General features: G+C 34.8%; 1 long non-coding RNA gene across 1 annotated transcript in view; it reads left to right on the top strand.

Moving 5' to 3' along the window:
- LOC136833348 (uncharacterized) overlaps positions 1-25,576 on the top strand; it is a 159,868-nt gene that overhangs the window by 93,864 nt on the left and 40,428 nt on the right. The window contains exon 3 of the long non-coding RNA XR_010851444.1: positions 6,596-6,680. This is a non-coding gene — a long non-coding RNA (uncharacterized lncRNA). The remainder of the gene's footprint in view (positions 1-6,595; positions 6,681-25,576) is intronic.

Genomic DNA, 25,576 nt, shown 5'->3' with positions numbered 1-25,576 from the left:
TCTAATATTTTCAAGGATGGAGGGATGAGAGAAGTCAGAACGACAGGGAATGTAGGTCCAATTGTAGGAGATAAGAGAGGTGGTTTTTATTGGAGTGTGAAGCTGCTGACTAGCAGATGTACAAGATGGAAACATTTTAGTGTCAAGACTTTATCTGTTTTTTGCTGTTCTTGGACAACTGCAGAAGCAAAATTACTATGAGATGTTCTGCTATTTTTGAGGTGTCTACACACAAAAGGCATTGTGTATCGAAGGGTATATGTTCGTTAAGTGGCGTTGTTTCTAGAGGAATCGAGACACAGCCTATGCCATTAACGCACTACCAGTTCTTAGCTCACTACGAGAGATCCCAGGTTCCTTATATGAGTTGTTCCCCTTGAGGTCTTCTGTTTCACTGTACAGTGTTAGAAGATGGCGTCCAGGTTCCTTTGGCAGTGTAGATGTGTTCAGACAGTTGTGGAATGGAATGGAATACAGAATTTTGGCCCAAGGCCAAGCGCTGGGACCTATGAAGTCATTCAGCGCTGAAAGGGAAGTAGATAGCCGAAAGGTCTGAAAGGTGTAACAGGAGGAAAACCTTGCGGTTGCACTATGAAACCATTATTAGAAGAGGGTGAAAAGTAAGATGGAAGAAAGAGAATAAGAACAGAGGCACATTGAAAGGAATGAAAGGGGTCGCAGCAAGGGGCCGAAGGGACGCTGCAAAGAACCTGAATTAATGCCTACAGTTCACCGCGTAAGGTGCGCTGACGGCGCTAACCCCCTACGGCGTTCAGACAGTTGTGGCAGATGTTAATAACAGAGTTAGGTTTGAGAGATTCACAGTGGGTTTCTGCTCCCTATTTCGAAAAGGGCCTGTGCTATTCAAATGACGAGGAATGATGTCGGCTAAAGGTTCAAGAAGACACGCTCAAAAGCAATTACTCTTGCAGTTCTTTTTAAGAAAGCGATGGGTAATTTCTTGAAGATCAAACCTTATAACATTAGCGTGCTGTCAGAAATGTCGGTAATTTGAGAGAGGGTCGAGAAGATGCTACTTGGTGTTCCGAAGCGTAGACAAAGTTACATTCATTTTGCATGGTTTTGGAGTTGTCAGTGATGAGAGAGGTTGACCTGCTGCAGGTCTGTAAGACAGGAAGTATGAGCTGGGAGTTCCATAACAGGATGCTGTCTTTGCTACTGCCTGCTCTCAGTAAGAGCTATATATACTGTATATATATATATATATATATATATATATATATATATATATATATATATATATATATATATATATATATATATACATATATATATATATATACATATATATATATATATATATATATATATATATATATATGTACATATATATTATATACATACATATGATATTTATTTATATATATATACTCTTTCTCTGTGTGTATATATATATATATATATATATATATATATATATATATATATATATATATATATATATATATATATATATATATATATATATATATATATCACTGTATGTGTATATGTATGTACATAGAAAGTAACATAGCGGGGAGAAGGGTGTTCCAAATTATTTCCGACTTTAAATATATTATATATCACTAAAGTTACTTCCTTCTTTCATAATACAAAAAAAAAAGGTAAGCTTCTTTCTGTTTCGTGTATGATTTTACTTTATTCGTCCCAGTTATTCGCAATTCTGGTGACATTAGCAACTTCCTGATTCCCAAAAAAATTTATGAGATAATGGGTTAAAGTCCTGAGAGAATTCCGTGAAAGAATTCAGATACTTCAAAGGGAGAATTATGAGTTTTTTTTATTTTGTTTCTTCTGCGTCTTTCCTCTCTTTGTCACGTAAAAGGAGGAAAGGCGAAGGAGAAAAGAGAGATTTAGACTAAAAGATAAAAGTTTGAAGTTTTATTGCACAACTCACATAAAGCGTTTTCGGTTTCAGTGACTTTTACTTAAATCTCCCGACAAAACTCACAACTTTCAAGATGCAAATATAATCTCCCGACCGAAACTGACATAAATGTAATAAGATGTTGTTCTGAAGACGGAAGAATTGCTGTTAAAAGAACGAAGCAAAAGACGAATGGAGAAGCTTGGAACTCGATGGAGGAACTGAGGAGCAGACTCAAGGATTAAATGCTGTGGAAGGAGATATCGAGAGAGAGAGAGAGAGAGAGAGAGAGAGAGAGAGAGAGAGAGAGAGAGAGAGAGAGAGAGAGAGAGAGAGAGAGAGATTGTGCGGTGGCTGAAAGAGCAGTGGCGTCCTGTTTGAAGTAGTAGCGTTCTGTTTGTACAAGATATGTAAACAAACGGTCTGCTTGTAAATGGCTACATGAGGATTTTCAAAAGAAATGTGCTACTCTTTTCAGAGACTGAGAAAAGGGCTTAATTACGTTTCAGATCTTAGATATGAAAATAATATTCAAAATTCTTGATAGCGTTTCCGCTTATTTATTTAGAAACTACGTCTCTAACGGGTAGCTGTTAATTAAGTTTTGTTTTTATCCTCGGCTTTGCCGGTGTATTAAAGGTTATATACATACATACATACAGTCATACATATATATATATATATATATATATATACATATATATATATATATATATATATATATATATATATATATATATATATATATATATATATATATATATATAGATATATATATATATATAATATATATAAATATATATATATATATATATATATATATATATATAGATATATATATTATATATATATATATATATATATATATATATATATATATATATATATATATATATATATATATATATATAGAGGTAGATAGATAGATAGAAATATAAATAGATAGATAGATATACTCGATAGTTTTGTCATTCAAAACCTGTGATGCTCTATACTCAGAAATTTTAAGCCACAAACGCCCCCATAATATAAAATTCCCTATACCTTTTCCATAACCTCAAAGCAGCAGATCTTAACGTTTTCATGAAGGGCGTATGCCCAATGTAGTATAAAATTCATTAAATATTTATTCCATAATTTTCTAGCGATTTTGCTGATGACTTTCCATAAAGGAAGGAGGCCACGAAGGCAAAATGGCTACTGGTTAATTAAGATGACTTGATATTAGCATTTCCAAAAGAAACTTTTAACTTGAATTATTATCATCCTTTATGTCAACGAGACCATTGAATCCAAAACGCGAAGTCTTTCTGTAGTCTAGACTCAAAGGGACCGTCTTAAACGAGGGAACTGGAGCAACGCAAAGAGAAGTAGGACAGATCAGTTAGAAGGGAACCCAGGAAATAAATGTTAGTGGAGCAGCAGGAACAACGAGGTCACTAAAGGGAACAGTAAGTCTTGCCTGCATTGTGCTGAGAAAGCGTCATTATAGCCAAGACCCCATTGCATTATGACCTGAAGTGTGTCCCACTTAAGATATGAAGGTACTGAAGCAAATGGTAAAACTGCGTCGGGTAATATTCCAACCTGAACGCGATACCAAAAAGGAAAATGTCTTCTTGACTAAGCTTCGTTTTTGGTACGACTCTGCAAAGGCTTTCTTTTCATATCTAGGAAAAAGAGATGAGGTAAGGGAATAATCAGTTCCTCGTTGGGATAGTCGGTAGAGTTCTCGGCTAGCACTCTGCTAGGCCCGCGTTCGAGTCTCCGGCCGGCCAATGAAGAATTAGAGGAATTTACTTCTGGTGATAGAAATTCATTTCTCGCTATAATGTGGTTCGGATTCCACAATAAGCTGTAGGTCCCGTTGCTAAGTAACCAATTGGTTCGTAGCCTCGTAAAATAAGTTTAATCCTTCGGGCCAGCCCTCTCTAGGAGAGCTGTTAATCAGCTCAGTGGTCTGGTTAAACTAAGGTATACTTAACTTAAATTAATGGAATAATCGTTTTATTTTTGCCACAAATAATTAATATGAGTTTGTGAGGGCTCTGAAATTGGCTGTTAAAGGAATTGCAGTGTAATCATATTATATTATATACTGTTTCTCCAATCTGAGTCCGAATTTAGAAACAAATATATAAATAATAATTCCAATGAGATAGATCTACTTATCGAAAAAGTATAGATATCTTATTTTCGAAGAAGAACATCATTTTGAGCAAAATAAACGGTGTATTATTTTCCCAGAATAAATAACTATACTAATAAGTTACATTGCCTTTGGAACTGACCATTCTTCTATATTTTATGAATTTCAGGAAGTTATGAACTTTGTTTTTTTGTTATCGAGATATAAAAGACTGAGGTCTTGTAACAATGGTAGACTGAATAACTAAATAATCAGGAAATACATGAACACAAATCAACCAATGTTGTTTTTATTACGAAATCAATTCCTGTGATGTCGATTTCATTTATATCCGAAATGTTTTCATAAATGTAATATATCAAAACGCTAAATCACAAATTCCCAATAACCAGACGTCAAAAGAATACGATAGTAATTTTCTGATAAACAATGTTCATATACCATTCCATACATTGTGAAAGAAAAATGTCAATAAATGTATGGCTATCTCCATTCACATAAAAATTGTTTTGCATAACAATTCTGCAAATCGAATGAAAGAGATAGAAGCTAAAATAAATGGAAGTGGAAAAATTGAAATTACAATATGTCACGTGTATGCCTTTTTGTAACCTTTTATAATTAATTGTATAACTTTGACTTTAATTAGTCAGGACGTTCTTAAGACACCGCCCATCAGACCTTATAATTAAGCAGCGAGTAACTATGATATATAAACAAGAGGCTAACAGTCATTATGTTTGTACAGTGAATTTCTGAAGAGACCAAAATTGCTGAAGATTCAGGGCGTAATTTGCGACAAGATAGCGGAATACAGATTAAGAAAATTATCTTTCTGATGAAAATCATCTTACAGAGACACTTCTGCTAAGGCCTCCCTTCTCCCTTCTTCAAGGAAGGAAATTGAAAAATACTGGAAATGGTCTCTTCATCTACAGTATATGTGTTCATAATTGAAATACATTCTAAGAATTAATGGCGGACAGTAAGGATAATAGATGAAATGGTATTTGACACTATCTAAAGTATACGTATATGGTAGGCTGTCAGCTTATACTTACATGTAGGTATACTGTAGACTATCAGCTTATATACTTATGTACAGGCATAGGGTAGATTGTCAGATTTAAATTTGGGGATGGCTTTGGTTACATTCACACCACCTTCACCTCCAAAAAGCAGGGATTCGAATCCTGCTCAGGGTAGGACGCCTTTTACATAATTCCCTTTGAGTGTACGGTGTTCCCAAGATGTAGATTCGCACGAAGATGATTTATTTGCAATGTTTTGAAAACCCTATTAAAATAGAAGCGTATTCCGACATGTGCAAATTCATTCATTAACATCTGTATACATGAAAACACAAACATTATATATATATATATATATATATATATATATATATATATATATATATATATATATATATATATATATATATATATATATATAATGTGTGCTTGTGTTTTCATGTGTACAGATGCTAATGAATGAATTTGTGCATGTGGGGATACGCTTCTATTTTAATATTCAAAACATTGCAAATAAATTATCTCGTGCAAATTTAAAGAAACTTTACAATAATTACAGATAACATTATTTATTTGTATTTGTTTAACGTGGGAATATCCTGGAGTGATAAATTTACATATTATTTTTTACTCATTTTAATATTCATTCAATGAATATTCATGTTCGAAAAGTGTCTGTATTGTAGTAACTTCAAGAATGTTAATTTTATATTTTGTTCCTGTGCTCTCATATTGATGTTGATAGTGATTCAAGGTTAATGTTTGGTGTTAACAGATCAGTATCGACCTTTGAAACCTGAAAAAACCCACAAATTGAAGAACAAATATATTCGGAAGCACATACAGTTTCGGAGCGTCATGTTCCCTCTTCAGTTTGGAGACAGTAAAAACAAGTAAAAAATGCGCAGAAGTTTCTTCGACGCAATCAAGTTTTCTGAACATCGTACAATCAAGGCCACCGAGAATAGATCTATCTTTCGGTGGTCTCGGTATAATGCTGTATGAGCCACGTCCCACGAAACTTTAACCACGGCCCGGTGGTGGCCTGGCCTATATCGTTGCCAGACTCACGATTATGGCCAAATTTAACTTTAAATAAAATAAAATCTACTGAGGCTAGAGGGCTGCAATTTGGTATGCTTGATGATTGGAGCGTGGATGATCAACAAACCAATTTGCAGCCCTCTAGCCTCAGCAGTTTTTAAGATCTGAGGGCAGACAGAAACGAGTGTGGACGGAAAAATAAAGCCGGCACAATAGTTTTCTTTTCAGAAAACTAAAAAAAAATGTCTCCAAACTGCAGAGGGAGCATAACGCTCCGCAACTGCGTTCTTCTGAATATATTTGTTCTACAATTTGTGTTTTTTTTTTTTCAAGATTGATGTTTGTTTACCTTCATCTTTATCATTGTTGGGTTTGCTCCGTTCCTAATTCTTTATTTATAAATTGTATTCCATTTTAATTGGAATTTTTTCGTACTAGTACGACTGTTTTCGTTAATTTACATATTTTTGGCAATTACAGGTCCTGCCGTAATGCGCTTTTTTGCCTTGATAGTCAATTCAGTGAACTCCTGCCTTGGCCACAATTACGGTGGAGGAAAGCTTAAGTGAGTGATCGTATGTTTTCTTTATCACTTAATAAGTTGAAGGATTTCAAGTGTATTTTTTATTGTTTTAGGAAGTTACTTGCTTCAGAAATTGAAGAATTATATGTATATCGTTTTATGTTCCTCAGTTGAATCTGTGGCCAGTCAGGATGCCTGGAAAATATTTGGTTTCCATGAGACATTAGACACATTGTAAATTCCTCAAAAACTGTGTTGTTCATGCATTTCAAACTTTCCTTCCGTGCACGAAAATTGTCGGGAAAAGTAGATGAAACAAAAGTCTACCATGCTAAATCACTATAATGGGATTCCTGTACAGCGGTTTTTATGGTATTAATTATAAGTCTCCTGGAAATAGATACTTTCCAGAACAACAGTGTTGAGTTAGCGACCTTGAAAATGCATTTGAGGGGTAAGATGCAGGAAGTTGTCAAGAACTGATATGAATATCTCGAACTCTTGTCTGATAATTTTGATAAAAATATAGCCATAGTTAAGGAACAAGTGATTGCTAATGATATTGGACACGACAGGAGATGATAAGAAACAACAAGTAAAAAATGCGCCGCAATCTAGTTTTCTGTACAGGGTATGAGCCGCGGCCCATGAAACTTTCAGCCACGGCCAGGTGGTGGCCTGTCCTACAGCGTTGCCAGACGCACGATCATTGCTAACTTTAATCTTAAATAAAATAAAAACTACTGAGGCTAGAGGGCTGCAGTTTGGTATGTTTGATGACTTGCTTCTAGTGTTTATGTTTCACTGTCAAGGATAAGATGGAGCGTTTAAAACTGAAATCAGGGCATCAGCTTGAAATTAGACAGTTTATTAAGAACTGAAATTTAGTAGCCATATTTTGTTTACTAAATAATGATGTATTTCTGAGGTATTTTCTGGATATATGCAGAGCTTTCAATTACTCTTCTTGTGTCTTAGGCAGCCTCTTGGTCAAAGAGCAATTAAAGTTTCAACTCCAAGTGTTCATAAGAAATCCACGGAAATTATAAATCTTTTCAGAAGCGTATATTAAATATTTGTCAAAGATGCACTGTTTGCCGACTTTGTTTTCCACCTGAAGAATTACCTTTAAATCACTTGTAAGATTCCTGCGATTCCCAAGTGATCCAGAAAAAAATTCCGAAGTATCCCTCAGGAATCTGATCGGTAATCTCCTTAATTCCGGCTGCCTGACGACGGGAACGGTTACAGCTGGCGGGATTTGGCGAGTTAGTCACTCAGCGCTTGTTGGGGAAAGCTCTCTCTTGCTTTGAGTCTACCCGACCGTCGCCTAAGATTTGTTCCCTGTCAAATATAAGAATTGCATTTGAACTAAAGTCTTTCGTAGATGGCACATGAAGGCACGTGTACGTTTATACAGATTATTATTATTATTATTATTATTATTATTATTATTATTATTATTATTATTATTATTATTATTATTATTATTATAGAATGAAATTGCTGCATCAGCTGCATTTAATTTGTATAGAGTCTTCTCTATTTTTCTAATTATTGCTTTTTCTCTGCTACTGCAGAATAACATCGGAACGTTACTCGCCCGATGCAGTAGCAGAGAAAAAGCAATAATTAGAAAAGTAGAGAAGACTCTGTACAATCTAAATGCAGCTGATGCAGCAATTTCATTCAACATTACTTGCTTAAAAGGGGCTTTTTCCCAATATATTATTATTATGATTATTATTATTATTATTATTATTATTATTGTTGTTGTTGTTGTTGTTGTTGTTCTAAAGGGTCCACAGTAATATAATCGTTAAAGGCTCGAGAAGAATTTTATAAAAGCTTTCGAACCCGTCTCTGGGTTCATATTCACTCGAAAAGCTTTTTGACTGAAGGCGAACCCAGAGAAGGGTTCGAAAGCTTTTATAAAATTCTACTCGAGCCTTTAACATTTATATTATTGTGGACCCTTTAGAGCATTTATGAACTCTCGTGATAGAGAGTTTTTATCCCAATTATTATTATTATTATTATTATTATTATTATTATTATTATTATTATTATTATTATTATTATTATTATTATTATCATTATTAATTTTTTTGTGTATCTCAGTCATGCTGTTCGACTGGGAGGTATTTATAGTGTGGGGTTCCGGGTTGCATCTTGCCTCCTTGGGAGTCCATCACTTTTCTCACTATGTGCTCTGTTTCTAATAGCACACTCTTCCTCCTGAGTCCTGGAGCTACTTCGGCATCTAGTTTTCCAGGTTCCTTTTCAGGGATCTTGGGATCGTGCCGAGTGTTCCTATGATTATGGGTGCAATTTCCACTGGCATATCCCATATCCTTCTTATTTCGATTGTCAGGTCTTGATACTTATCAAATTTTTCTCTTTCTTTCTCATCTACTCTGGTGTCCCATGGTATTGCGACATCAATGAATTATATTTTCTTCTTGATTTTGTCAATCAGCGTCAAGTCTGGTCTATTGGCACGTATCACCCCATCTGTTCTGATACCATAGTCCCAGAGGATCTTTGCCTGATCGTTTTCTATCACTATTATTATTATTATTATTATTATTATTATTATTATTATTATTATTATTATTATTATTATTATTATTATTATTGTGGTACAATTCGGTCATTGCTCATGTGTTAGTTTTACCCTTTTTGCTGTTTAATTCCTGGATTTTCATAAAAGATCTGAAGATGTTGATGAAAGATAAGTCAGTGCCTCATAACCAATAACCGGGTAGTTAGAGAGAGAGAGAGAGAGAGAGAGAGAGAGAGAGAGAGAGAGAGAGAGAGAGAGAGAGATCCCATTTTTAAATTGAATTTTAGTTTTTTTATTGCATCTTTTCTGAATGGTTTCGAAAAGGATAATTCTATGATTTTAATAAGTTAACTTTATGGATTTCACAGCTTAAAATCCCCATTTTAATACGTTATGTTATTAATTATCCCACAGGGGAAGCGCACAGTTCCTAGATAATTCCCCTAAAATCTTACAGTATATAAGTTCCACTCTCAGTATATACTAACCAAAGGAAATATTGTATAGAGTATATGAGAATTCGGAATTGTCTGCAAACTCTGTCGTCCACCTGGAGTATTACCGTTTGATGAGTCTGACTCAAGCTATTCCCAAATGATCCAAAAGAAAATCCCGAGATTTCCTTCAGGAATTACCCAGGTAAGCCCGTGGAATCCAGCTGTCTGGCGAGGGAACGATTACAGCTGGCCGGATTACTCCAGATACTCAACCGGCGCTCGAGAAATGCTCTTCGTTTCTCTGAGACTGTTAGACCTACATTTGAGAGGGGTTGTTTTCCTCTGAGATTTATTTGCCGGAGAGAGAGAGAGAGAGAGAGAGAGAGAGAGAGAGAGAGAGAGAGAGAGAGAGAGAGAGGTGACCCTAAAGAAACGCAGGTCAATGAAGTTTCCGCCTAAAATGTGTCCTTCAGCCCTGCATGCATGGTGCGCAGACTTTCTTCGCCTCTTGGAGAATTTACCATTTGATGAGCCCGATTACCTCGATTTCCGAGTGATCCAGAAGAAAATTCCGAACTGTGCCTCAGGACTTTGCTTGGTAAGCTCCTTAATGCCATCTGCCTCTCGACGGGAACGATTACAGCTGGTCGGATTACGTGAGTTACTCGATCAGCTCTCGAGAAAGTCTCTCCGTATCTCAGAGACTACTCGACCAACACTTGAGAGAGTTCGCTGTTCCTCGGATTTTTTCTTTTTTGCCATCATCTCTAGTACGAGTATAACGCTTAATGGCGTAAAATTTGTTATAGTTGCCAAAGGATGATTGGTAATATGGACCAGAGAAAACAGGAGCAAGAAAGTAATCCCAGGCTTCCCAGTAGAGGAAAAGAAACTGTCACTGACTCGTGCAGTCCAAGGAGGACTGGCTTCCTCAGAGAAAATTTGGGAAAACGTGGTTTGACGGGTGTTACAAGGCCACCTGAGAGGAAAAAAAGAGCTTTTTCTTCGACCCCAACAAACTGTGGCTGAAACGAGTTTTACAGGAAAGAGAGAGAAATCACTTTTCGACAAGGCTAAAGGAGGTCAAAGAGAAGAGTAGAGGGTTCGTTTCGGCTGGTTGGTCAGAGTACTCAGGGCCAGACTAAACCTCTTACTCCTTTTAAAACCTTACCACACATACTGGAAAGGAGATTATTGACAAGATGAGCTGCCATTAATTAATGCCTGTGGAATAGGGAGGTGTCACATGAGATGCTCATAACATGAGAGCAACACACCACAATGATATGAATGAGACAAAAAGTTTTAGCAACTGATGCAAAACAAGTTGCAGGACTTAAAATCTTCAAGATATTTCAACTACGTGATCTCTCCAAGATAATTCTGAAGTAACAAGACCACCACCAAAACAAAGGTTAAATTAGTGAGATTGTATTTTAGTAGAAAAGAGAATCTGGATGGGAGAGGAGACAGAGAAAAAGATCGAAGCTATCTCAGAACTATTTACCTTGACTTATCTGTGGTATCCTTACTCAAGATCAAATGGCAATAGATGCTGAGAGAGTGAGGCCAGATTACGAATTCCAGAAAGAAATTGGGAAGAGAAGGTAGAAGAAATATTTAGGCTGAATCATCTGAACATGATAAATAGCCGAATAGGGAAACTGGCCAGGGTCACTGATAAAGAAAAGGAAGTGAGTATGTGACATAATGGAAGCCTGTGGGGCGCCTCTACGAATGGGTTAGACAGAATGCAAGAAATAAATTTATTTACAGAGAATTAAAAAAGATTAGGAACTAAATCCTTGCTTTCATGTAAAGTGTTTAATTCAGATTTTTATTCTGGTTATAAGATTCATGCCAGTGATTTCTGTTATTTTATATTTAAATAATTGGAATCGCTCGTAATAAAACCCTCAAGTTTGATACGTAAAGAAATTTGCTCGTGTTCATCAAGCAGGACTTTAGATTGGTTTTAATAACTGAAATGCTTTTATTTATCAAAGATTCTAACGAAGTGTTATATTTATTCAGCCGTTATCTGGGGCAGTTACGTTGTTCAGGCACAGGCTCTGAAACATACGGAGAATTTTATGAAATTTAGGTTACATTTTTAATGGCAACTCTGTATTCGGTCTTATCCTGGAGGACTCATATTTCCAAGTCAAGAGGGCCTCTAATAAAGATGTGAGCAATATTCTTGTTCTTTTTTTTTCTTTATCAAAACGTAATAGGACGTTTTCATTCAAATCTCCAATTGACTTCAAATACAGAAATCATTGCCAAGATTTATTTACAAAGTATTACTAGTTCCTATAACAGAAAATATTATTGTTAATTATAATTATTCTACAGTTTGGTTTTTATAATCAACGAACTTTTCTTCGTATGCCAAAATAATATTGTTTTAAAAGGAACTTTTTATTTTGTTTCCATACGCACTGAACATTAATTATATAAAACTGAATTAAGGAAGACGAGAGAGGAGATAAAATTGTCTTTAATTTCATCAAGCTTATTAGCGGGGCCACCCTCTCTCTTCCCATGAATACTAATAATTCTGCCCCTTTAACCGGTTTGTATTTGTCATATTACATCGAATTATGATATAACGTTTACTTAGGTGGAAATTGTTCAGATTGTTGAAAATCCAAGATTAAACTATCTGATGTTGAAGGAAGATTAAGAGCAATTATAATACTACAATAAACACGTCGTATTTGAAAGATTGTATAGCATGCAGAGAGAATCTTTTAAAAAATGTATCTACCACCCTAGTTTGTTTATCGTGTTTTTAGTGTTTGTTGAAGTTTTGAACAGAAAAAAAATATATATTTCAAAATCACAATATTTTCGTTCAAAACAACGTAGTAATCTGCTAGGCTTTCAAAGATAAAAGTTATTTATCCCGGCAGCTGTTGTGACAAACTATCTATTAATAAATGTATTTCATAGGGAGGCTTATCAGTAAAGTCTGCTGAAATTAAAACAGAGATTTGTGTACTGTATTACTGACCTGACAATTGGGGCCGTGATAGATGCATTACGCAAGAGCTCACGTGATATAACGCCCATCAGTTCGATTCCCGTAAGCTTCGTTTAAGCTTTTGCTAAATATAATCATGTGGAAATTAAACGCCCCTTCCCAATCGCCCGTCGAATAACCCTGGCGTGGCTTCCGCCCTTTGTGACCGTTTAACACCGTGATTACAGTTGATTGCTTCAAGCTTTTTGCCTTCGACGGCATGGCTTCCGCAGATCGGCCTCTTGTATATTTATTAAATGATTTTACCCAACCAAAAATTCGATTGAAAGTCAGCCTGTAATCGAAGAAAATTGGTTTTCATGGGCTTGGCTCTGATAAATGTATCCCCCGGGGGTAATAAGTACTGATAATTCATGCACCTCAGGAAAATAAATAAATGATAAGGAAGATCATTCTTAACGTTATTTTTGGGTACCAGTGTAAGATCATTGAAGATCTATCTTTGAAAATGAATAAAATGAACGATATAATAATATTACAGAACTAAGAACTTGGACGGAATATTGATATAGGACATAGGTTTTGATGTTGCGGTATATATCAAGTTGGGATGTTTTCGGTAACTTTTAAGTAACATTATTGTTGTATAACTTGACCCCTCTTGTAAAAGGCGTTCAGTTCAAGGGTTGATTTTTATAAGAAAAAAGAAGTAAAAAATGCGCCCAAGTTTCTTTGGCGCAGTCGAGTTTTCTGTACAGCGTATAATGTTGTATGAAACTCTCAGCCACGGCCCATGAAACTCTCAGCCACGGCCCATGAAAATTTCAGCCACGGCCCGGTGGTGGCCTGTTTTGTTGGCACCTATATCGGTGCCAGACGCATGATCATGGCTAACTTTAACTTTAAATCAAATAAAAACTACTGAGGCTAGAGGGCTGCAATTTGGTATGTTTGATGATTGGAGGGTTGATGATCGACATACCAATTCGCAGCCCTCTAGCTTCAGTAGTTTTCAAGATCTGAGGGTGGACAGAAAAAGTGCGGACGGACAGACAAATAGCCACCTAAGTAGTTTTCTTTTAATGAAAACTACAAGCAGGAAAATCTGTTTTTCTTACTTCCTTTACGTAAGACTAGCGTACCCACACAGCAAAAGACTAAGAACCTAATGACGTTAAGTACCGTCCTTAAGCATACTCACATAGGGGCAGAGGTGAGAGAGAGGAGGTCACCCGAGCTGGACGACGGCGGGTCTAAATGTTGATTCTATTTCCCGTAGATTATCATTGTCACACACTCAAAAATATAGACTCGGCTTATTTTATTTTGGGGTAACAAATATCCGTAAAATATTAACACATTTAGCAGAATTGATTTGCAGCGGTATTGAAGGCCTTAATCTTTATAAATACCGGTACTTTGTCGACAGACATTTATGATAAATCAGGAATCCAGATGTTGCTATAAATAGGAAATTTGTATTCAATTAATGCTCCCCAGTGATATTAATTTAGAGTAATTTGATGACAAGGAGCTTATTTCGTATATGCATTTGTAATTCTGTACTATAATATACCGCGTTATGTGACATATTTAAGTCTTGCATTAATACAAGTTAGCCAAAATAATCCATGAAATATCATTTTCACGTTCCGAATAATAATATTGTAGAGCAATGCTCAGTAAAATGAATAATATCGTCAAGATTTTTAAGTAATAAAAATACGACATAAATTGCATATGTGTACATCAGTTATCATTTTGTATTCCTCGATATAATATGTCTCCTTTTTTTATGAACTAAACATAAAACGAACGATACACTAAAAAAAAAAATACAAGTATTTGTAAGCTACTTGCTCATCAAAGACAGAATATTTTTAAATTCATTATATCTCCATATGTATTTTGTCCTTATTTCTCACAGTTGTATTTGTTTTATGTCTTGGAAATATTTACTAACATCCAAGAGGTGTAAAAAAAAACTACGAAAGTTTTCATTATAATTTCCTGTGTTTAATACTGAAATTCTCATTTTAACAGAGGTGGGCTTGGAAGAAATCAGTAATTATTTGAAGATACCAGTAATTATTACTGTAGAAATCTGTAATTATTTGAAGGGACTAGTAGTTATTCCTGAAGAAAATCAGTAATTGTTTGAGGATACCAGTAATTATTTCTGAAGAAATCTGTTATTATTTGAGGGAACCAGTAATTATTTCAGAATAAATCAGTTATTATTTGAAGGAACCAGAAATTATTTCTGAAGAAACCGGTAATTATTTCTGAATAAATCGCGAATTATTTGAAATAACAATAATTATTTCTGAAAACCTAGTAATTATTTCTGACATTATGATGCAGAACTTGTGAAATCGTTATCTACTGAGTCCAGTCTTTACGGCTAAATAAATGCGTTTGGTTGGCACGAAAGCTCTCATTAGCAAAAAGATAACATTAACAAGTTAAACACCACTTTACATAACATATTCTCTTTTTAAAAGGTTCATATTCGACGTAGATAATTTTGGAGATGAAAGGAATGATTTATTTCAGTTTAATCAAATCTTGTATATTTGATATATTTATTTCAGCGTTAATGAAACACGCTTATATGTTATGTTTATGAATGCAGTTTTTTTTTTTTTTACATATTTGCATCAGTTTTCAAAATTGTGAAACGTAACGTTCAAATAACTAGGACGACGCTGTAAGATCACAATTATGTAAATTTGTATAATATGCAACACAACTTCGTTTATGGAAGTTCGTTCTGCGAACTATTTGCAATTTGCAAAGTCTTGTCATAAAATTCCGTGATGATATCGTGGGAAACTTTAGATGGACTGCATTGACTTCCGTGCAAGTTTTTTTTTTTTCACTCCAGAATTATCTCTTGTCTTCAAATATATGATGAGGTATTTTAGGTAGCAACTATTGAACCTGAACGTGAAATCACAATATATTGCGATTTTCTTATTGCCAATTCCAGGTAATAGATAACTTAAAAATAGTGTCATGCTTCAAATATTGACAATAATAATCACGCGTTATGTCTCGGAACGAATTAAGTTCACATGAGTCAGGACTCATACAGTTTTTGGTTCGTCGTTAATCGAATGACGTAAACAAGAGAAATGATTATCTTAATGATTATCCTATGCTAATGCCATACTCCTTCACGAATTACGAATCATTGTAACAACTTTTGATGAATTTATATAAATTATATTTTTCCAGATTCTGTTATATTTGCCAACAAGCATTTCCCCATCGAAATCTCTGAGGGTATTCAGTTTTAAGATTCAAATATTTGGCGACATATTAATAAATCCAAGATGCTTGTAAATGATGATGCGGATCAGGACGTTAATATATGAAGTTTGTATCATTTTGTATAAATGAGAGAAGGCCCACATTCAGTTGCCATTGTTTACAAAGACAGTAAGGCACTATGTATATGAACATCCATTATACGTAATACTTCTTTCGTTTCGTGATTGAGGTTAGCCCATCCAGTGGCGTAACTAGTGTTAGTGGCGCCCGGGGAGGACTCTGAAAATGTCGCCCCATTCCCGTGCTAAAAAGTACTAAAGTGGTGAAAATTAAACGCACATTTTAAGCCTTAACATCTCAATAATTTATTTTATTTCTTGAAGCCAAAACATGTTAGAAAATCTAGAATGATGCCAGACAAGACCTGCTCAAAAGATGCCAGGCCGCCCGGGTCGGGCTCCCCCCAGCTCCCCGCCCCTTAGTTACGCCACTGCTCCTACCTCTTTTCATTTTCTCCTTCTTCTTCCGGTTTGGACTACCAAAGGGCAATCGGTTGCATCTTCTGTTGGCCTTTGCAAAGAAGAAAAGTATTGGAGCTGTAAGTGGTCTGCAATTTTCCCATTCGTACCCAGCGATATAATTTTTTCCAGTTGGTGTGATTTGATTAAACTTCCTGGAACGAGGAAGGAGAAAGAAAGTTGCCTTTCCAGAAATCGAAGCATACCTCCGTTGATCTAAGCCGTGAATTGTGTACCTGGTTCTTAGTCGAAAGGTGTAGGTTGGATATGACGGAGAGAGAGAGAGAGAGAGAGAGAGAGAGAGAGAGAGAGAGAGAGAGAGAGAGAACTGATTTGACTGATCAGTGCTCCGTCCGATTGTATCCGAATACATAATTAATAATGGGAAGTCATTTCTTCCTTAAGGAAAACCTTAAAGTTGACATTTTCAAACCTCGCAATATATAAGAAAATGATTAATGAATTTTCTAATTCCAATAAAGTGATGCCGAAGAAGAGTGAAAAACGCACAACTTGCTTTATTAAGTTTCCCAAAAAACGCAGCGTCTTCTTCGAGTAAAACGATACAATTTCCCGGCTGAAGGCGAGGGAAGACAATAGATTAGCAAAGTAAATTCCACCAGAGATTGGATGGCGCTTGTATGCAAATGAAATGTAGCATGCAGACTTATGAGGAAGGAAGCTAAAGCCGATGATACACTTCAAGACAGACTGTCATCCACTGAACGACATCGGGGGCTTTGCATTTGACTGTACTCAAGGTTCGCAGTACGTTTTGAACCGCTGTCAAAATTGATGCACTTCAGGACAAGACCGTCAACCAGTGAACGAGGTGAAGGGTTTTGCATTTTCAGTGTATATACATTCTGGACACCAGCCAAACTGTAGGTTGTTTATGATTAAGCTGGTGTTTTGAAAGCACAGGCTCTTGCTCATAGGGCAACCTGCATGCAGACAAACTGCAGTTTTGGTGCATTTCAAGAAAAGACAAGACTGTCAACCAGTGAAAGAGATGCGGTGAGGAGTTTTGCATTTTCAGTATGCACACAGTGTGTTATGTTCTGGACACCAGCCAAACTGTATGTTATTTATAATTAAGCTGGCGTTATGCCAATACGGGCTCTTGGTCATAGAGCAGACAAAAATGTAGTTTTGGTGCACTTCAAGACAGTCTGTCAACCAGTGAATGATGAGAGGGGTTTTGCATTTTCAGTGTTCATACATTCTGGATGTTCTGGACACCAGCCAAACTGGATGTTATTTATTGTTAGCTGGCGTTATGCAATGTCATTATGCAGACAGTTTTGGTGCACTTCAAGACAGTCTGTCAACCTGCTCATAGAAGATATTGTTACTGACTGTGCCAGCACTACTGTAAGCAGACAAACTATAGTTTTGGTGCATTTCAAGACAAGACTGTCAACCAGTGAGAGAGGTGAGGGGTGAGGTGTGGAGTTTTGCCTTTTCAGTATGTACACAGAATGTATACTTTCTGGACACCGGACAAACTGTGTGTTGTTTATGGTTAAGCTGGCGTTTTGCCAACACTGGCTCTTGCTCAAAGAGCAGCCTGCAAGCAGACAAAGTGTAGTTGTACAGTGTCTTCAAGAAAGTCTGAATGGTCACGGGCTAAAGAAATAGGATGAAAATAAGAAAAACGACTTTACTTAAACAATAACAAGTATCTTACTCGAGACCAAATTATTGATTTGTAATATCTCTTTAGGGATATTGCATAATCGAAGAGAAAAAAAAGATGAAACACACTTTATTCAAATACTGGCACGGTTTCTACATAGCTCTTGGGGACAGAGAGAATTGAAAAACGTAACAGATCGGAAAGTCTTGATGGAAAGATTACCACAGTTCTCATAACTAATGGTGAGTTGCCGCTCGTTTTGAATATTTTATTCGTTCAATTCAAATGACTTAAAAGGGCTAAATAGTTCTTTTCGTTGAAATATTCATTTCCATCATTACCAACGCGTACTACGTAATAAGCGAAGGATAATATACGTCAGAGATCGAATGTTGAAAGGAACGTGTAAACATTCAGGCGTTGATATGTCCACGGTTTTTCTCTGGGAGGAATTGATTAGCTTTCCAAATACTTACAAGAAAGGAGAGACAAGACCTTTGAAATATCAAAGCTTGATAGAACTAAGTCATGAAATCTATAATATTAAAATACGCTGGAGTTGCCGACTGGCTTTATAAAGAGCAAAGACGAATTCATTTAGAATTCTGCAGAAGCAGAATCAAGTTCGTTTTTAATCCACGGAAAGTTTTTACATCTGTGGACGCGTGTGCCTGCGTTCTTATGCTTCTCAAAGCAAAACGAACACGATCCGTGGCATTCTCTCTCTCTCTCTCTCTCTCTCTCTCTCTCTCTCCTGCCAAGCAAGAGAGCGCAAGTTCAATTTAGATCGAGATCGGGAGGAAAGAAGGCAGCCGTAGTGGGCTTATTTTCACCCGACCGAGAATGATTTTACTGATAGCTAGACGACTGCGTTTTTCACAACCGGTATTACGAGACAGAGGGTATATGGACGGCGACTTCATCCCAAAAGACTTGCTCAGAACTGGAGAGCTAATTTTTGAGGAATATATTTACAGCATATATATATATATATATATATATATATATATATATATATATATATATATATATATATATATATATATATATATATATATATATAGGTCCATATATATGTATACACATAATTTCATTAAAGAAATTAGGATGTGTAGATATAAGTGACACTTACCTCGGTTATGCAGTAGCAGAAAACGGGAATGTCATGCAACGGTAACTTATCATAAATTGTATTAAAACAGAAAACGAAAAAAGCTCAATAAATTAGAAAGTTGTATCTATTTCAGAATGACTAAAATATATATTTTGTTTATCTTACAGGAGAGGGGAAAGTTAAAATATTATATATCAAATATGACGTCCTCTGGCGTTTCAAAACGTCATATTGAGAAAAAAATCACGAAATAAAAAAAGATAGAAATAAAATTGTGACTGACAAAGAAAACGAAATCTCAAAAAAAATAGGGATAAGGAAAATTAACGAATTGTTGATTTGAAATTACGCCGGGGTAAAAACTAAGATGTTTTATAAGGATAACACCAGCCAATAAAAAAGATAATGAAATGTGCAGGAGAACAAAAATACACGAATTTCAATGCATAAGTAAATCCACTCACTAATTTTAAATAATTACTAACCTTCCATAATTGTTTTGTTTAATTACATACATACTTGCGTACACAGACATGAAATATATACACATAAACACACACGCACACTTATACTTAAATATACATATACTGTATATATACTGTATATATATATATATATATATATATATATATATATATATATATATATATATATATACATATATATATATATATATATATATATATATATATATATATATATATATATATATATTTGCACACACACACACATATAAATATATATATATATATATATATATATATATATATATATATATATATATATATATATATATATATATATATATATATATATATATATATATATAAGAATGACTGTGTTTGTGCATTGTGTATGTGTACGTGAAAGCTTCAATAAATAGTAGAATTTGGGACTGATAATAACTGAGGCGAATAACATTAACTCTGAATATGCAAGGAAACAAAACCTCCGAACTAGACCACTGAAACAATGTACAGGGCCAGTTGTAAAAAAAAAAAAAAAAAAAGGCACCCAAAATTTTTTTTGAAAAGAAATCCAGCAGCGAGAGAGAAAAACTTATCTTCAAACAGGGACCCAAAGCTCGCGAACCACAACACATGTAAACTCACTTAACTAATTCCAACAAATTCCTAAGCGTCTGGGATAAGACAGCAACTTGAAGCATTGTTGCCAACTTGCCCCCCGGAGTGAGAATTGTATTAGTTCCCGCCCTTCGCGAACGAACGCTTCCCACTTGACGTAACGCGGCGAAAAGGCCGTCATTTGCATGGCAAAAGAACGCTCGCCGAGTCGGGTTCGTCCCCGGGAGACGCAAAGTAATTTTATTTTCCTTTTTTTAATCTGATTCCGATGTTCTTTGGGATGGATGACCGCCCGCTCGCGAGAGGCAATGTAAGTCGGCGAGAATTCGTTTGCGACTGTCTTTAGCTGCGTTTTATCATCAAGACAATAAGGGAAATGAAATCGACTTTATTCTGAGATCTAAAAATAAAAAAAAAAAAAATTCAGGGAAACGGATGAGCTTTCAGCCGCGTTCTTTCGCCAAGACGAAGACTAACACGAAAACGCCTTTTTTTTTAAAGGACAAATATAACTGAAAATCACACGAAATCAGATTGCTTGCAAATGTAAATTTGTGAAGAATGTTTGAATCTAGTTCGACATTTTGCTTCGCCATTGTGTAAAGACAAAAAGAAAATGATGGCGATGGTGTGCATAGGCAAAGAGAAAAAGAAGGAAGAAAGAGGTGGACCATTTGCGAAAGATGATATAAACCGGATGGGATGTATGAAGCGCGTTGGACTTGTTGCGTTCTGTCATAAAAAGAAGATATATAATTTTCGAGTCAAAAGGAGATCAGAAAATATTCTCAAGACGGAAGAAGACAAGAAAATATTCGTAAGACAGAGGAGGACAAGAAAATATTCTTAAGACATAAGAAGATATGAAAATATTCTTGTGACAAAAGAAGACAAGAAGGAGATAAGAAAAGATTCTTAAGACAAAAAGGAGACAAGAAAACATTCACAAGACAAAAACAGGTAAGGTTTTATTGAAGACAAAATAAGATAAGAAGACAAAATAAGATAAGAAAATATTCTGAAGACAAAATAAGATAAGAAAATATTCTGAAGACAAAAGAAGATAAGATCATATTCTCAAGACAGAATGAGATAAGAAAATATTCTTAAGGCAAATGAGCATAAGAAAATATTCTTAAGACATAAGAAGATATGAAAATATTCTTGTGACAAAAGAAGACAAGAAGGAGATAAGAAAAGATTCTTAAGACAAAAGGAGACAAGAAAACATTCACAAGACAAAAACAGGTAAGGTTTTATTATGAAGACAAAATAAGATAAGAAAATATTCTGAAGACAAAATAAGATAAGAAAATATTCTGAAGACAAAAGAAGGTAAGATCATATTCTCAAGACAGAATGAGATAAGAAAATATTCTTAAGACAAAAAGACAGAAAATTAGTCTTAAGGACATAGAAAATAAGAATTGGATAGAATTTTTGCTCTGTTTTCTCACGGTGACGTGAAGAAGAATATAGAATTTTCTAGTAAAGACAAAATACGAATACTGTTCTCCTTGCATTTTAATATATTTTTATCTTTCTTAATTTATTAATTTTTTTTTTTAATAAATGGGATCTCTTCTTTCTGTATTTCCCTTTGCCTCCTCCTACGTCTTCCTAATTAACATCATATTCTGTGGAAGTTTGAATTTCAAGTCAATGGCCCCTGAATAATAATAATAATAATAATAATAATAATAATAATAATAATAATAATAATAATAATAATAATAATAATAATAATAATAATAATAATGGCATTTTCTGCGTTTTTTCTTAGACACAAATTGAAAATGAATTTCTGTATCAGAGAAAAATTATAATAACACTGTAGACTTTTCTATATTTTCTCGTAAGGGAAATAAAAGTAATTCTTCCTTGGAGGATAAAAAATAATAAAATTACAGACTGCTTGCGAAAATAATTTACATCGGGTAAAAACTATATTATTAATCAAATGGGACTCTCGTTATATTCTCTCATAATGACAGTGAATAAAAGGAAAGAACTTTTCTCTTAAAAAAAATAGAAGAAGAAAACAGGTCGTTTGCAGAGATGTTCTAAATCAGGAAAGCCAAAAAAAAAGTAAAAAAAAAAATTAAAAGTTTTTTTCCTTTTCGGAGCGCAACGAAAATTCCTCTTGCTTAACAATGTAATCATGTCATTTTTCATTTCACTGGATAATTATAAGAGATGTACGAACCGAATTTGGTCACGCGTGAAAACGTAAACAGCCCACACATTATTTTTGAGGTCTTACTCCACATCGCTTTCATTTCAGTCTTTTGAGCTTAGTTATTTTAAGCTCTTTTTTCGTTTGGTTTCATTCAGGTTCTGAAATGCAAATGTAATTTATTTTCTGCGTTGCTATTACCTTAATCATGGAAAGGGATATTGCATACATACGTGTGTGTAAACATGGATAAAATGTTCAGGAGAGAGAGAGAGAGAGAGAGAGAGAGAGAGAGAGAGAGAGAGAGAGAGAGAGAGAGAGAGAGAGAGAGAGTTACCTCGTCGAGGCCCTCCCATGTTTTAGTCACTCTGTTGGCACTGTTACTGCTGCTGTCCACAGTTTTGTTATTTACAGTCAAATAAAATGTTCAGAGAGAGAGAGAGAGAGAGAGAGAGAGAGAGAGAGAGAGAGAGAGAGAGAGAGAGAGACCTCATCGAAACCCTCCCATGTATTTTCTCTTTCTCTCTCTCTTGCCACGGTAACTGCGGTCCACAGCCTTCGACCATCAGCAATGCACCTCATTCACTGCTTACGTCAACAGAAGACGCCATTGCTGCCACTTGCGCCGCGAGAGAATGAGGAATAAAAATGCACAGAAAACTTTCTGCACCAGCCAGCCATTCCGAGAACGCGTGTTAAAAGACCCGCGCCCGGAATCATTATCATAACGCAATAAACAAAAATTCAAAACGAACCACAGCGGCGAACGCCTAATAAATCTGTCTTAATGGCGCGAAAGTAGGGAAGTTTAAAAAGATGAGAAATAGCACCTACTTATAAGGGAACTCGGCTGTTAGGGTGAGAAATGATTCCATTAATATCTTCCGTTCGGGGGTTGGGAATACACTCCTCGGGGAGGAATTCCCTTTCGAAAATATGCACTTCCTTCAACGGCATTTTCTTCCTCTTCTTCTTCTTCTTCTTCTTATTCTTCTTAATGAATTGCAATGACTCTTTGTTTATCTTATAAAAGTGAAGTAATGTAGTGTGGTTGTAATAAATAGCAAAGACTTTGTTGCTTATTTAAAGAAATTAGAAATACTGCAGTGAGGTCACTAATTTTTCTTCTTGTTTGTCTCTTGTGTATATATATACCATATGTGTATATACATGCACACGTATATATATATATATATATATATATATATATATATATATATATACAATATATATATATATTTATATATATACCCAATATATATATGCTTTTATATGTATATATACTTATATATATGTATTTATATATATATATATATATATATATATATATATATATATATATATATATATATATATATATATATATATATATATATATATATATATATGTATATACACACACATATATATATACAGTATATGTATGTATATATATATATATATATATATATATATATATATATATCTAAAAATATATATATGGATATATATATCTTCAGTTATCAGTATATAAGATATATATATATATATATATATATATATATATATATATATATATATATATATATCTTATATACTGATAACTGAAGATATGTCCATACGATATTTTTAGTTCTCCAAAATCGTCTTATAATAGGCATTTTGTTATCTCTATTAAACTTTTGTTGTTTATTAATTTTTATTGCTCCAAATTTAGGACCGGGACTAACGCATGACCAATATGGCGTTCATTCAAAACTCCAATCACTCCTCAAAAGGCCGTGCGCCGCCAAAGCCGGTTTTGCATTTTGAAATCAAAGGCATTTTCTGAAATCCAGAAATCCAATATCCGGTACAGCCATTCCGAAATCCTTTCCCGAATTGCCGATAATCGTTTATTGCTGCTTACGGGGTCAAATATCAAACAGCCGTCGGCATGTGCGAGTAATCAGCCGCCTCCCCACCCCAATTCCATTCGGCCCCACTTTGCCTGTTGCTGTATCGCTAATATTTTGCATTTGCTCCTATTTCCGTAAATCACGCTTTCTCCCGTCGACGCAGATCCCAGCAGCATATGATCAATATGCCAAAAAAGCGCCTGCTTCATATTATTTTCACGTTACACCGAAGTTAGTGTAGTTATGACTCTGTCGTTTGATTTTGGCGTTGCTGTTGTGAAGTGTTGTTATAAGTGCTTATTAAACGTCCGATTATGTCGTGTATATGACGTTGTGTTTTAATTATTGTGGCTTATTTCACAACGGGAAAATCTTATTGCCTCGTTATTTTTTCTGCTACTTGAAGGACAGATGTTTCTATTATTATCGAGGATGGAATAAAATCCTTGTTCTTGACTGTAATTCCGGAATTATCTCCCGAAATCCTAAACAGTAATTAATTCATGCTAGAGTACTTCGTATTTTAGTAGGCTACTGTATTTGTATACCCAGCGAAGTGCCCATTCATCGTGTAAATCTTTCTTATATTCCTCATAGAAAGTATGTATCCATTGATTTCCTAAAGTGTGTATTATTTTATCTTCCATTTGCTAGAATGGATTTCTTGTTTTCGTAAATTAAATCTATAATGACAGAGTACTCAAGAGAGTGTATGCCAGTAGAGTGTTTATTTTCATTAAGTGATACAGCATTCTTGTGAAAGCTTTTCAAGGTCAGAGTAGCATTGATTTATTTTGATATGTTGATAGTGTTCCTTTTTTTTCATCTGCGCTAGTGTAAACAAAAGCATTAACATTCCGATTTCCCTGTGTCATAAATTTTGTAGTAGGTTCTTCAGCAGATATTTTCTTTGTGGGGAAATGCAGAAATTGGTTATTTATATTTATATATATACCATATTTATTCCTATCTTTTGAGAGGACCAAACCCATTATGTTCTTTTCTACCTGGAAGAAAAAGAATACGATATATTTTCAGGATAATATCTTGAGTATATGTTTGTCAGATTTTGTTCAGTTGAGGGACTTTCGGGCATTCTCGTCTATTGAGGCAAGTTACAGAATAACTTGTGTTTACATCGGTGCCATTGGAACCACCATAGAAAAGGCATTAGGGGAAACATTTCATTACTTACGGAATGTCCTTTAAGCAAATACCATTGTGAATTCAGTCTTTCTCTTAATCTCTGTGTGTATATGTAGGT

The sequence above is a fragment of the Macrobrachium rosenbergii genome, chromosome 51, assembly GCF_040412425.1.
Source record: "Macrobrachium rosenbergii isolate ZJJX-2024 chromosome 51, ASM4041242v1, whole genome shotgun sequence".
In the NCBI taxonomy this organism is placed as follows: Eukaryota; Metazoa; Arthropoda; class Malacostraca; order Decapoda; family Palaemonidae; genus Macrobrachium; species Macrobrachium rosenbergii.
Note: the sequence above shows the minus strand (reverse complement) of the source record. Positions and strands in the feature narration are given on the sequence as shown.